Below are 12,213 nucleotides of genomic sequence, written 5' to 3'. Positions count from 1 at the left end.
TTTCTTTGTTTCTTCCCTTTCTATATCATATATTAAGTACCACCTTCCAGGTGTTGTCCTCGTGCTACCAGATCAAGTTGTCTGACGATACTGACTTGCAGACCTAAAATGCACTAAATCTTGATGTTATTTTTTTCATTTCCCTTTGAAAAACTCAATCATGTTCTGCAAAATAAAAAAAACAACAATTTTTCTCCGCAAAACAACCAAACCAAACACCACGAATAAATATTTGAATATATGAAGAACTTGAAGCATAAACCATTTTTTTTTTCCAAAATCACTGGATCAAGCATTAAATAACCTGAACAGGGTTGAAGCAAAACAACCAAACCAAATATCATGAATAAATATTTGAAACTATAATGAACTTGAAGCATGAACACTTTCACCAAAATGAATTCATTCAGCAATACTTTGAAAAGCGTTGATATGCCGTAAAACGAAACAACCAAAAAACAACCAAAAAACGACCCCCCCCCAAAAAAAACAACCAAAAAACAACCATGTTTCGTATTGCTCTTTTATGTCTACCTTCAACAAACAATTTATGTAAGAATAAATGTGTATGTATATAAATCCGACTGTTCTGTTTTCCTTTTTCCAATAAACGTGGATTCCATGAACAAATCTTCTTTCTTATAACTGCATGCCTGTGGAACTCTTCCATTTCCCTGCTTATCAGCTTACAACATAGTCTTCAAGTCCAACGTGAACAAAGTTCTTCATGAATCGTCCCCTTAAGTAATCCAATTCACCAAATTTCCACTACTAACTATGATATTGTTTCTTTAACTACTGTACACTAGGTGTATCAGAATTTTTGTAGGAATTTTTGACACCCCTAACACGAAACTGCGACTAAAATATAAAAAACTCGCAATTTCTCTTTTAAAAGTGGGTTGTTTATTTTCTTTATGGATTATACTTCCAAAATAAACTATTAAAGTTGTTTTAAAAGTAAGAGAAATATTTTATTTTTATTTTTTAAAAAACAGTAATCAATTTTACGAACTCAATATTTTTCAATTTTTAAACTTTAAAAATCTATCAAAATTTTTCTATTCGTTCTATTTTCATGATATTTTCAGGGTCAATGTGAAATTTTATGCTCTTTCCAATAAACCGAATATAATATTTTAGACAAACGTTTTTTTTAAATTCACGGCCCTCCCATTTTCAAGTGTCTATTAAAAAGTAAATAATTAATTTACTCACCAAAATGTTATATATCACAAATTGAAGAGAAAAGGGTCAATAAATAATATATTCAAATTTAAAACAACAAAAAAAGTAGTGTTTTTTAGAAATTACCTGTAAAGTTCGAAGTTTTAAGTCTTTTTTTTAAAACCACGTTATTTGTTTTTTCTTTTGTTTTTTTTATGAAACCTTGGTCCTTGCTCCTTTAATTGAAAAAAAAATTAGGGCTTGAATTACATTTTTCGAGTAGTTATAAGCTTGGAAAGACAGGGGGTCGAATAATTCACGCCTCCCATTTTGAAATGTCTATTAAAAAGTAAATAATTAATTTACTCACCAAAGTGTTATATATCACAAATTGAAGAGAAAAGGTCAATAAATCATATATTCAAATTTAAAACAACAAAAAAGTAGTGTTTTTTAGAAATTTGCCTGTAAAGTCCGATGTTTAAAACCTTTTAAAAAAAAAACACCTTTTTTTTTTTTTTTAATGAAACCTTGGTCCTTGCTCCTTTAATTGAAAAAAAAAATAGGGCTTGAATTACATTTTTCGAGTAGTTATACGCTTGGAAAGATGGGGTGGAATTATTCACTATTTTTCACGAAATTTCTGACACATAACTGTACACTCATTAAACCTTATCCTCGAGTGACCTTCGGGCCTTGATAAGTGGAGCTTCCGTTGTAAAAAAAAAAAAAGAAATCCAAAAAAAACTCTCCACTTTGAATTTCCATTATAAATCTAGTTCCAATCATAGAAACCCTTTTACGTCTTAGTAGAAATGTACTTCGCTTGGGATGAAATAAAGTTTTAAATAAATTACATACACATCGCTCTTTTTTTAACATCATAAATTGGAGATAAAATCTGTTTGTTGAGTATTTTATAAGCAGGCCCTGGAATTTAATCACGACGATAGTTTATAGAAGCAGAAAAGATATTTTATTTCATGAAAAGCAATAAAATATCAGCTCGTATGTTGATTCATTTTGACATCTTGACTTCTGCTTCAGTCCGCCTTAAAAATCTGTGTTTGTTTTGCGATCGAAAGCGATTTCATAAGTAAACAAATATGATACAAATCTTTTTGAAGTATAGAGGTCATGAGAATAAAAATAAATAAATAAATAATATTTTTGTAGATTAGAATACATTTTAATTAAGATTGCGCGAGCCTTTTCTAGTCTCACACAAAAACACGCGTTCACATTTCAAGCTATATTACTTCTCATATATATAGGCACACACACACACACACACACACACACACACACACACACACGCTAACGTACGCACATACACGCACGCATGGACAACGTCACTTTACCTTTCAAAGGAAATCCACACATGCGCAAAAGACTACCGGAAACACCTATAAAAGAAAGAACAATAAGCAGCATCTTCCTTTTCGACTTAGCTCTCGAGGTGAGCGGTCGTCGGACCATTCGCCCCCCTTTCGGGGCGGCCGCGCGTGTCGTGCCCCCTGCGACTATGTATGGGGCATGAGCTAACAAACAGTACGTACACGTTATACGCTTTCTATCTCCATAACCTGGATTGGCTTTTTCTCATCTCTCTGTCTCCACGAACTGGATTGACATTCTCACTATATCTCCACTTCGTTTTGGTCAATCAACAGACATGTGCGCGACTCTCGTTCTACAGGCCGGCTTGCCACTTCGCGTTTCTATATTGCATTCCCCCTTTCCTTCCACGTGCGTAGTCGTCAACGACCGAAAGAACACGTGTACACCGAAAACTTTCATTTCTCAACAGAAAATAAACGACATGTTTATTTTATTCCAGCATTTGAGTTCTTTGTTTCCTTCATTCAATTCGTTTCATTATTTTTTCTTGTAGCGAGTTTAGGGTATATATATCCTGGTCCGCAACAAGATATACTGCATTTCAGTGTAAAAAAACAAATCACCAATCTAAGTGTAGTATTTTCACCTAATGCATGCATAAACCATTATACATCCGTGTCGTTGTGAACCCGGGTTCTTGCTTATCTGTGGATACGAAATCACTCTAACGCTGATGTCGATTCGTAAAACAAGGTAAAAGAACAGTTATAGAAAGTATCGGAAGGTCACTTTTGTATATATGCGAGATGTAGACGACTAGATAGATAGACGCATAGTTCTTGTTACATCTAGTTACATTGTGCGCGCCCTCTCCCATGACTATCCTACGCTTGGCTAGAGTTAACCAAGTCACCACAATACCGCATTTACTCTAGGGGCCCCATTCTTACACTTTGATGCTAGCTTGAAAGCCGTAAGCAGCTGTCTTGTTTCTTTCTTTTTCTTTCGTTTGGTGCTGTTATAGTGGCTGGAATAAAGTAACAATAAAAGCGACCAATAACTACATTCTTTGCTCTCTAGTTCGAATTCCTTTTGTTGTCTTATTTTATATAATATATTGCAGACTTGCACGCAGGGTTGCGGAGTCGGAGTCGGATTTCTAAAAGTACTAGGAGTCGGAGTCGGAATTTTTTTATCCGACTCCGACTCCTTAAGTCCAAAAAAAATTTTTTTTTTTTTAATGGTTTTGGAGAGCTGGATTTTCCCCACATTAAAAACCGACCTTGTGAAACTGATATTTCAAAATTTATCATAATTATTTCGAATTTTTTAGAAAATGATTGGTATAATCTATATATTAATACGATGGCACGTGTGTTATTTTCTGTGCCCCGTTTACATCCGGGTCGTTTAATTGTTCTGTACCTTCATTTCTTGTAATAAATAATTTTACCAAGAATTCTCCATAAGTTTTGGTTTCGGTTTTGATTATAGCTGATGGCACTAAAGTCATTTAATTTTTTATAAATAATTTTACTAAGAATTCTTCATAATTTTGGTTTCGGTTTCGATTATAGCTGATGGCATTTAAGTCATCTATTTTTTTCATAAATAATTTTACCAAGAATTCCTCATAAGTTTTGGTTTCGGTTATAGCTAATGGTATTCCAATAATCTATTTTCTAAAAATAATTCTATCAACAATTCTTCATAATTTCGTTAACCGTTATCCTCAAGTGGCTTTTTGCTTTGCTAAATGTTGATTCATTGGTGTAAAAATGCGTCCGGTTAAAAAGGTGACTAAAATATTTTACTTTCTATTATTATCATTACAATATTAAATTGGGTTCGATACTTAATAATAAAACACGGACACCAATGGATCCAGCTGGAAAATTGGACGAAAAATTGGATTAAAAATAAAACACTTAGTTATCTATATACCTATAAAGTTTAGTTTTTTTTATCGCTCTGACATTGATATTAAAAGACTACTTTTTCTATCTAAAAATTATTGAAACGAACTTCTTAATATGCTCAGTCGTGGATATGCAAGTGACTACATGAACGTTAACTAATTTGAATATTCTTTTGAAAAACGAGCGTTCATTAATTACGAGGTGCAATAAATAAGTTTCCTAAATTTTTCGTATGAGCACTTTTATTGATGGTACACACATGAAACTCTAGTCCCCTTCGAAGTAATCTCCTCCGGCTGCAATGCACTTGTTGTACCTTTCCAACGACTTCTAGAAGGCCCCATGGAAGTCCACTATGGGGTATATGGTTAGAAAAGAAAAAAAAAAAGAAAAAAAAAAGAAACGTACCGGGCGTATCTGCATCGCTCTTTGGGAAAGAAGAAGGAAAGGATGGCCGGCGCATTTGTATACGCGAAGGGCATCTTGGGAAGGCAGAGCATGATGGGAGAAGCTATTTCTTTTTCCTGTCTCTTCCTTTTTTTTTCTAGATAGGAGGATATAAAAGCTGGGAAAAATTCCCTGGGGGTGCAGAGAGAAAAGAGTCGTGAACATCTTCTCTTGAAAAGAATTTCATATTGCTGACGTTCGGTGTGGCATTGGTGGTGAGAGGCCAGGTGTGGTCAATTGGAAAAGAAGAGGGCAGAAACGTGCTGTTGTCGAGAGAGTGACTCACTCCTTCCCGAACCTCCAGAACCGAATCCTGATTATAACCCTAGTGTGTCAATGACCGTCGTCACAATCTCTTTAATCTCCACAGTTATTTCATAACAACAGCTTCTAAGGTTTTCTTTGAGCTTAGGAAATAATCAAAAGTCACAGAAAGCAAGATCTGGACTATAGGCAGGGTGAAAAACTGTCTTGATGGTCATCTTTCTGATCTTCTTGAAGCACTCATGGGACAAACTTTGTACATTTATTGTCTCTATAGACACACGATGGTCCTTATCCATGAAATTCTTTATTTGGCCAATCAACTCTAGCGTTCTGACTTCCTTACTCCTCCCATACTTCTCATCACCTCTCACAAACTCCCTGCCCTCCTTGAATCTCCTATGCCACTACAAACTCTGATGTTCGATTCATAGAAGATGGTCTAAAAGCAGTCTGAAGCATTCCATACCTTTCTGTGGCATTTTTTCAAGTTTAAAACAGAATTTTATTGCATATCGTTCTTCTAAAGTGTCCTCACGTCCAGATTGCATCTCTGAAATTCACCATCTATGACAACTTGCATCATGGCTTTGAAAAATGCAACTTGCATCATGGCTTTGAAAAATAAAGGACGCTCTCTCGTGTGAATACTTTTCTAGCATGGTAGAGAGAATCCACCTTTTTTACAGCAGCCTTGTCAATGTCCTGAATGTATTTGTTCCAATTTGTTGCCTGTGAATGTTAGGCTGAAAAGTTTGAAAGAAAGGCTCAGCATGTTTTCCTTTTATGCAAATTATTTAGATTCATCGAACTACTCATCTTGAGTGTGATTTTCACAACGTTTTGATTGATGTAACCTCCGACCTTCTTGGGAATGTGAATGGAATTTTGAACGGAACACTTTATTTATTCATGGGAGTAGCATGCTCTTGTTGCCGTAGTTATGACTGGATAAACGTCCTAAGTAATTCACAATTGTATTTTTCGGTCGCCCACACCGAGGACTGAACCTTCAACCTTCAGGAGAATATCACTCTTTACAATTGATTTTTTCCAAGTACTCTAACGACTGCATCACAGGTTCTCGTAGTACGAATTTTAGGAGGCTTAAATCTATTTTTATTTCTAGTTGTAAATATCACTATTTATTACTAATTACTATTATTATATATTACTGTATATACATTGCTTATACTTTATTATTTCTATATATTATCTATTGTTTATAATTAACGGTTCCCATATCTTATTAAATTCTATACTAGATCTACTTAGTAATTGGTTATTCCATAGTATATGCACTGCTTCTTTGAGTCGTCTTACTCTCTATCGTTCTTCTTGTTTATAATTTTTACTTCATCCCATAATGGAAGATGGTTTCCCTTTTCCCTCCAGATATGGTCAGCCATACCCGATTTTTCAACCTCTCTGCGTACTACAGCATTTTGATGTTCTTCTAACCATTCTTTTAGTGGACGACATGTCTCCGCTTTGAATAGTTTTCCACATTTACATTAGATCTCCTAGACATAGATCATAGTGATGATTTTTTTTTTCTGCAGGAGGCTTGCTTTTCACAAATAAAGTAAATAAAGAGTTCCGTTCGAAATTCTGTTTACATTCCCGAGGTCGATGAGATACACCTGGAGAAGGTCGGAGGTTACATCAACCGAAACGTTGTGAAAATCACACTCAAGATAAGCTCAGTAGTCTGAAGAATCCAAATAATACAGATAATCAATCCTCATCTCCAAAATTCAGAAACACTAAAAGCAAAGTTATTATAAGCAACACATGTCGTTTGGTTGCGCATCAAAACACATTGATGATCAAAATCTTGTTGATTCTTTTCTTCAAATCCAAAACATGATCTGCACTAGGAAAATATCAAAAGAAATGGCAGTAACACTAGAAGATGATCTCTGATCTGTAGTGGAATGGGGACAAAAAATGGATGGTCACATTCAATGCTGCCAAGACTAAACTTGTTTCCTTCAATAATTACCAGAAACCTTTCTCTACCACCAATAGCAATGGCCAATGAATCTTTATCTGAAAGTACATCTTTTAGGCTCCTCGGCCTAACGTTCACAGGAAACATGAGTTGGAACAATTACATTTAGAGTATTGCCTGGACTGCTGCGAAGAAGGTAGGCTCTCTCTATCATGCTAGAAAGCTACTAACGCCCGACAGTATCCTATACCTCTATAAGGCTACCATTCGCCCATGTATGGAGTATTGTTGTCATATTTAGCCTGGTGCATCTGCCACTAGTCTATCGCTCCTAGACAAAGTTCAAAAGAGAGTCACCAATCTGATAGATCCTGAACTTTCATCTAAGTTTCAACCTCTGTCCCATCGACGAAACATTGCATCCTTCTGCCTGTTCTACAAGTACTTTAACGGTGAATGCTCTGACAAACTGCAAGCACTTACACCCCATCGATGTAAATACCCCTGGCCAACTCGACAAGCAGCTATATCCCACCCCTTCACAGTAGAGATCTTCACCTATATAAGAGTCAGACACGTCCAACGGTGGAATACTACTACAACATCTGGGGAAGACCTCCACAAAACACTTTTTCTGTCTTCACATAATCGAGTGATCTTTCCTCTTTCCTGTAATCCCTTTCTTACAGAAGAAACATTGCTAGTCTCTATCTACTCCATCATTATTACTATGGAATGTGCTCGACTGAGCTCCAATCTTTAATTCCTCCTTGGAAGATATTCACAGGAGAAAGTTTTCTTTCCCCCCTCTCTCCCTCTCCCAGTCTGTATCGAACATCAGGTAGAATTTTTAGCTTCTTTGCAAAGACTGTGGAAAACATTGCCACAGGATTGCTTCTTTGCTGGTTACAACGATCATGTTCAAGTCCAATGTGAACAAATTTTTATTTAAAAAATTGACTCATAATTAATAGTTAGTCCCTACCATTGATCAGTGTTAGTACTCCCATAGTTTTACTCATCTTTCAACTGACAATTCTTTCATTCTCATTAACTGTTACCCTTGAATCTGCTTGGATTTGATAAATGGTGATTCAATATAAAAAAAATTACTTTTTCCTTTAACAAGTCATCGTTTTTTTTTGTTTTTTTTTGTCATCTGTGGCCTCTCATTCGTGAGTAAACTAAAACCATTGTACAATGATTTGTTTAAGCATCAAATTTTGTTCGTCCCATCAATCATTTTTACTTCTTTCATAATACTCTCCATCCATCTCATTAACACTTATCCTTGAGTATCATTTGGCCTCGGTAAATAGTAACGGCTCTTTTGCTAGTAGACACACGAGTAAAATATGGAAGTTAAAAATAAAATAACAAGGGGACTCTTTCATCTCTTCTCTTCTCTTCTCTTCTATCTATCTTCTATTCTATCTATCTATCTATCTATCTTCTTCTATCTATCTTCTTCTATCTATCTTCTATCTATCTTCTATTCTATCTATCTATCTATCTATCTATCTTCTTCTATCTATCTTCTATCTATCTATCTATCTTCTATCTATTCTTCTTCTATTCTATCTTCTATCTTCTTCTATCTTCTATATAAATAAAATGAACTCATTTTTTCCCCTCCGACTTTGACCTTTATAGGACTGCACCTGTATACATTTGGTGCAGCCGTATCATTCACAAACTGAATCACGACATCTGCCGTATGTTATAGGCTTATTACGTATCCAGTATCTCGCTGATCAGAGTTTCCTATATTCTGTCTGGTGAGAGTCCACTGTAAAAATCGGTTACATTTAATGGAAGTAGTAAAGTATACTCTCTCTATAAGATTCATCCTTCTACCGCTACTCACTGACACCGTTCCATACCGTTCACAGGAGACATTTAAAACCGACCACCGGTTAGAATTTATCTAAAACTGGACTGGACTTACGCTGAAACGGACCACGCTTACTTTGCCATTGGTTAGCATAAAACATAAACACCATTTATAAAGCATTTATTATAATAAAATTAGATTAAAACAGAACACAATCCGTTACCTGGAATTGAATTCACAATTACATTACTTCGATTTCGTTATAACCCGCGTGGTTAGAGTTTTATGAAAACCTGGATTGACATTTACGTGAAACGCACCAAACTTACTTTCATAAACACAACTTCCGTTTTGCTCTTTCCTTTCGTTCTTTTTTTCTTTCTTTCTTTCTTACCTTTCGTTGTCTTTTTCGCTTTTTTTGGTGATGTGGTGGGGGTACTTCCCTATGTTTCTCTTTCTTTCCTTAAACATAAACACAAATTAAACGCTATACGTTATCTTGATTACTCACGTTGGTAGGGTTTTCTAAAAATCAGAACTGCGATTTATGGAACGCCACGTTTAACATCGTTACATTTTCATTTTCATTCCTCGCTGTCAGACGATCATACGACTTCTTTTTTTTATTTTTTTACTTTTATTTTATGCCACGTTTCCACTAATTTCGGAATTCATACTCAGGGGACGGATGACTTATTACATCAGTGGTTATTTATTTATTATTATTTTGCAATTTATTACTTTTTTTCCCTACACATCGTCTACAACGGATCGCTTACACAAAATAAAATATACCAAAATAATAAAACAACAACAACAACAACAACAACCAATAAACCAAAACAAATACACAATTACTTAAGAAAATTATAATAATAATAATAATAATAATAATAATAATAATAATAATAACAATAACACCAGGAGATAATACAAAAACTATATCTGGGTAATTACTTTACCCTACCAAACTACATAAATAAATGAAATACACATACTTACATTCAATATTGTTGCATTTTTATTCTTTCCGGTTTGCAGTAGAACCTCTCTTTCTCCACTTTTTATTTCGTTCTTTATTTACTTCCTTTTTTTTGGGGGGGGAACATCTACCAATGGTTTAAACACACATTTTCCATTGCGTCATGTACGAAATTTTACTTTGTTGTTTTTTGCCAACGCCAATATCATTCAGTTTGGCTCTAATTAATTCATGTTTTGTACTAACAAGGTGATTTTTTTACAATGTCTTAGCACTTCACTTTACTAATTAACTCGGAAATAGACACAGAAAACTTTATTTTTCACCTGTACAAATACTTTTTTCCCCTTTGGCACATTAAGTTTACTCCTTACTCTTTCGAATACAATAGAAAACTCATAGGAAACCTACAAAAAATTTAGGATAAATCGGCTTGCACAACTAAGTCCCTCATTTTTGCCCGCCCAGTTTTGCACAGTTTACATATTTGGGTCCTTCTGTTTGCCGGGGGGGGGGGCGATTATAACTTCCCCAAAACCGGGGTATTGGAAACATCCACAGCAATGTTTTTTTTTTCAACAAAAATTGGCCACTACAAGAACTATGATTATTTCCATTTTTGTCCGCAATAAATAACTAATAAATATTCATCATTACCGGTTTATTTCGTTTGCAAAATACAGTCCGATCTTTGCATTTACATAAACTTTACTCCCCCCATATATTATCTACATCGATTCATAATGTGGTAGACTCATACATTTCGTTCATTAATGGAAACGTTGAATTTATTTCTTTCGTCGGTAGAAGAGGGGGGGCAATAAAAACATAAACTGAATTCTGTCAGTTTTTTCTTTTTCAGTTGAAAAGGCAATCAAATATCAAAAGTCAAACATCAAGACCATAGAGCTCATTAGTTGAGTATATAACAATTTTTCACTTTTTACACAATACAATCTTTTATAAAATATGCCACCAAAAAAGACTTCCCTTAGTCGTAATACAACAGCAGTTGCAACCAGAAAAAGAAGTCGACAATGGGAACATTATGAACAGTCTCAGGAAGACACTTCTGGTACTTCCTTGAACGAAAATGCAAATCAGGACTATGGGTCACATCAAGTTACTTTTGACCCAGACTTATATGAGGCGGACCAGTCGCAACCTACGGATAGAAACACATATGTGGAACTTAGGGTTGCGCAAAACAGACAGGCTATATTAGAAGCAATGCAGAGACACACATTACGCACAACTGCTCCTAAATCATCTTTCTGGTTGCACGAAGGACGTACATATGAGGCTACACGTACTTATCAATTACGCTCAGATGTTCACATTGGCACATTGAGTAATGGGACACCTTGCAGACAATGCAAAGCAAAGAAATGGAATCGGAAATCACCAGGTATCTGTTGTTCTGGTGGAAAAGTTATTCTTCCAGATTTAGGTATACCTCCTGAACCATTACGCTCACTTATTGATAACAATTCAATTAACTCAACACATTTCTTGAACAACATCCGGAGTTACAATAACTGCTTCAGTATGACAAGCTTCGGTGCTGAACAAATACGTGAAGGAGCCTACATGCCGACATTTAAAGTTTGTGGGCAGATTTCTCATAGACTTGGTTCTTTGCTTCCCATCGATACTGGAAATCCACAGTATCTTCAAATATATTTCATGGATGATGATCAGCAAGAAGCTACGACAAGATGTAATTATGCTCCCAAAACAAAGTTTGACATTGTTCTTGATTTGCAAAATATGCTTCACCGAGAAAATAACTTTATCAAAAACTTCAAGATGGCTATGGAGCATGCTCCATGTGATGATTTCAAAGTAGTTATACATGCTGATAAAACTCCAAGACAAGAACATAAACGTTGTTTCAATGTTCCAGATGCACCTGAGGTTGCTGTTGTAATAGTCGGTCAAGAATTTCATCAGCGAGATATCATCTTGCATCGCAGAAACCATCAACTACAGCGTATTGCTGTAACACATTGGGCATATGATGCTTTACAGTACTCAATCATTCATTGGACAGGTCAAGAAGGTTATAATTTCAAATCCTCAAAATAAAGAGTTAGTAATAGGAAAAAAAATATCAGCTAATGCTTTCTACGCATTCCGAATTATGGTCCGTGACGACAGTTTTAATATTCTGATTAAATGTAGGAACCTATTCCAACAATACATAGTTGACATGTATGCTAAAATAGAGCATGAGAGGCTTATCTACATTAAAACTCATCAGAGGGAGCTAAGAGTTGCTGATTACATTCACTTAAAAGATTCG

This window comes from Euprymna scolopes, chromosome 3 (assembly GCF_053919585.1).
Source record: "Euprymna scolopes isolate OS-2025 chromosome 3, ASM5391958v1, whole genome shotgun sequence".
NCBI classification, from domain to species: domain Eukaryota; kingdom Metazoa; phylum Mollusca; class Cephalopoda; order Sepiida; family Sepiolidae; genus Euprymna; species Euprymna scolopes.
The sequence above is the reverse complement of the archived record's forward strand: the minus strand, read 5'-3'. Positions refer to the sequence as shown.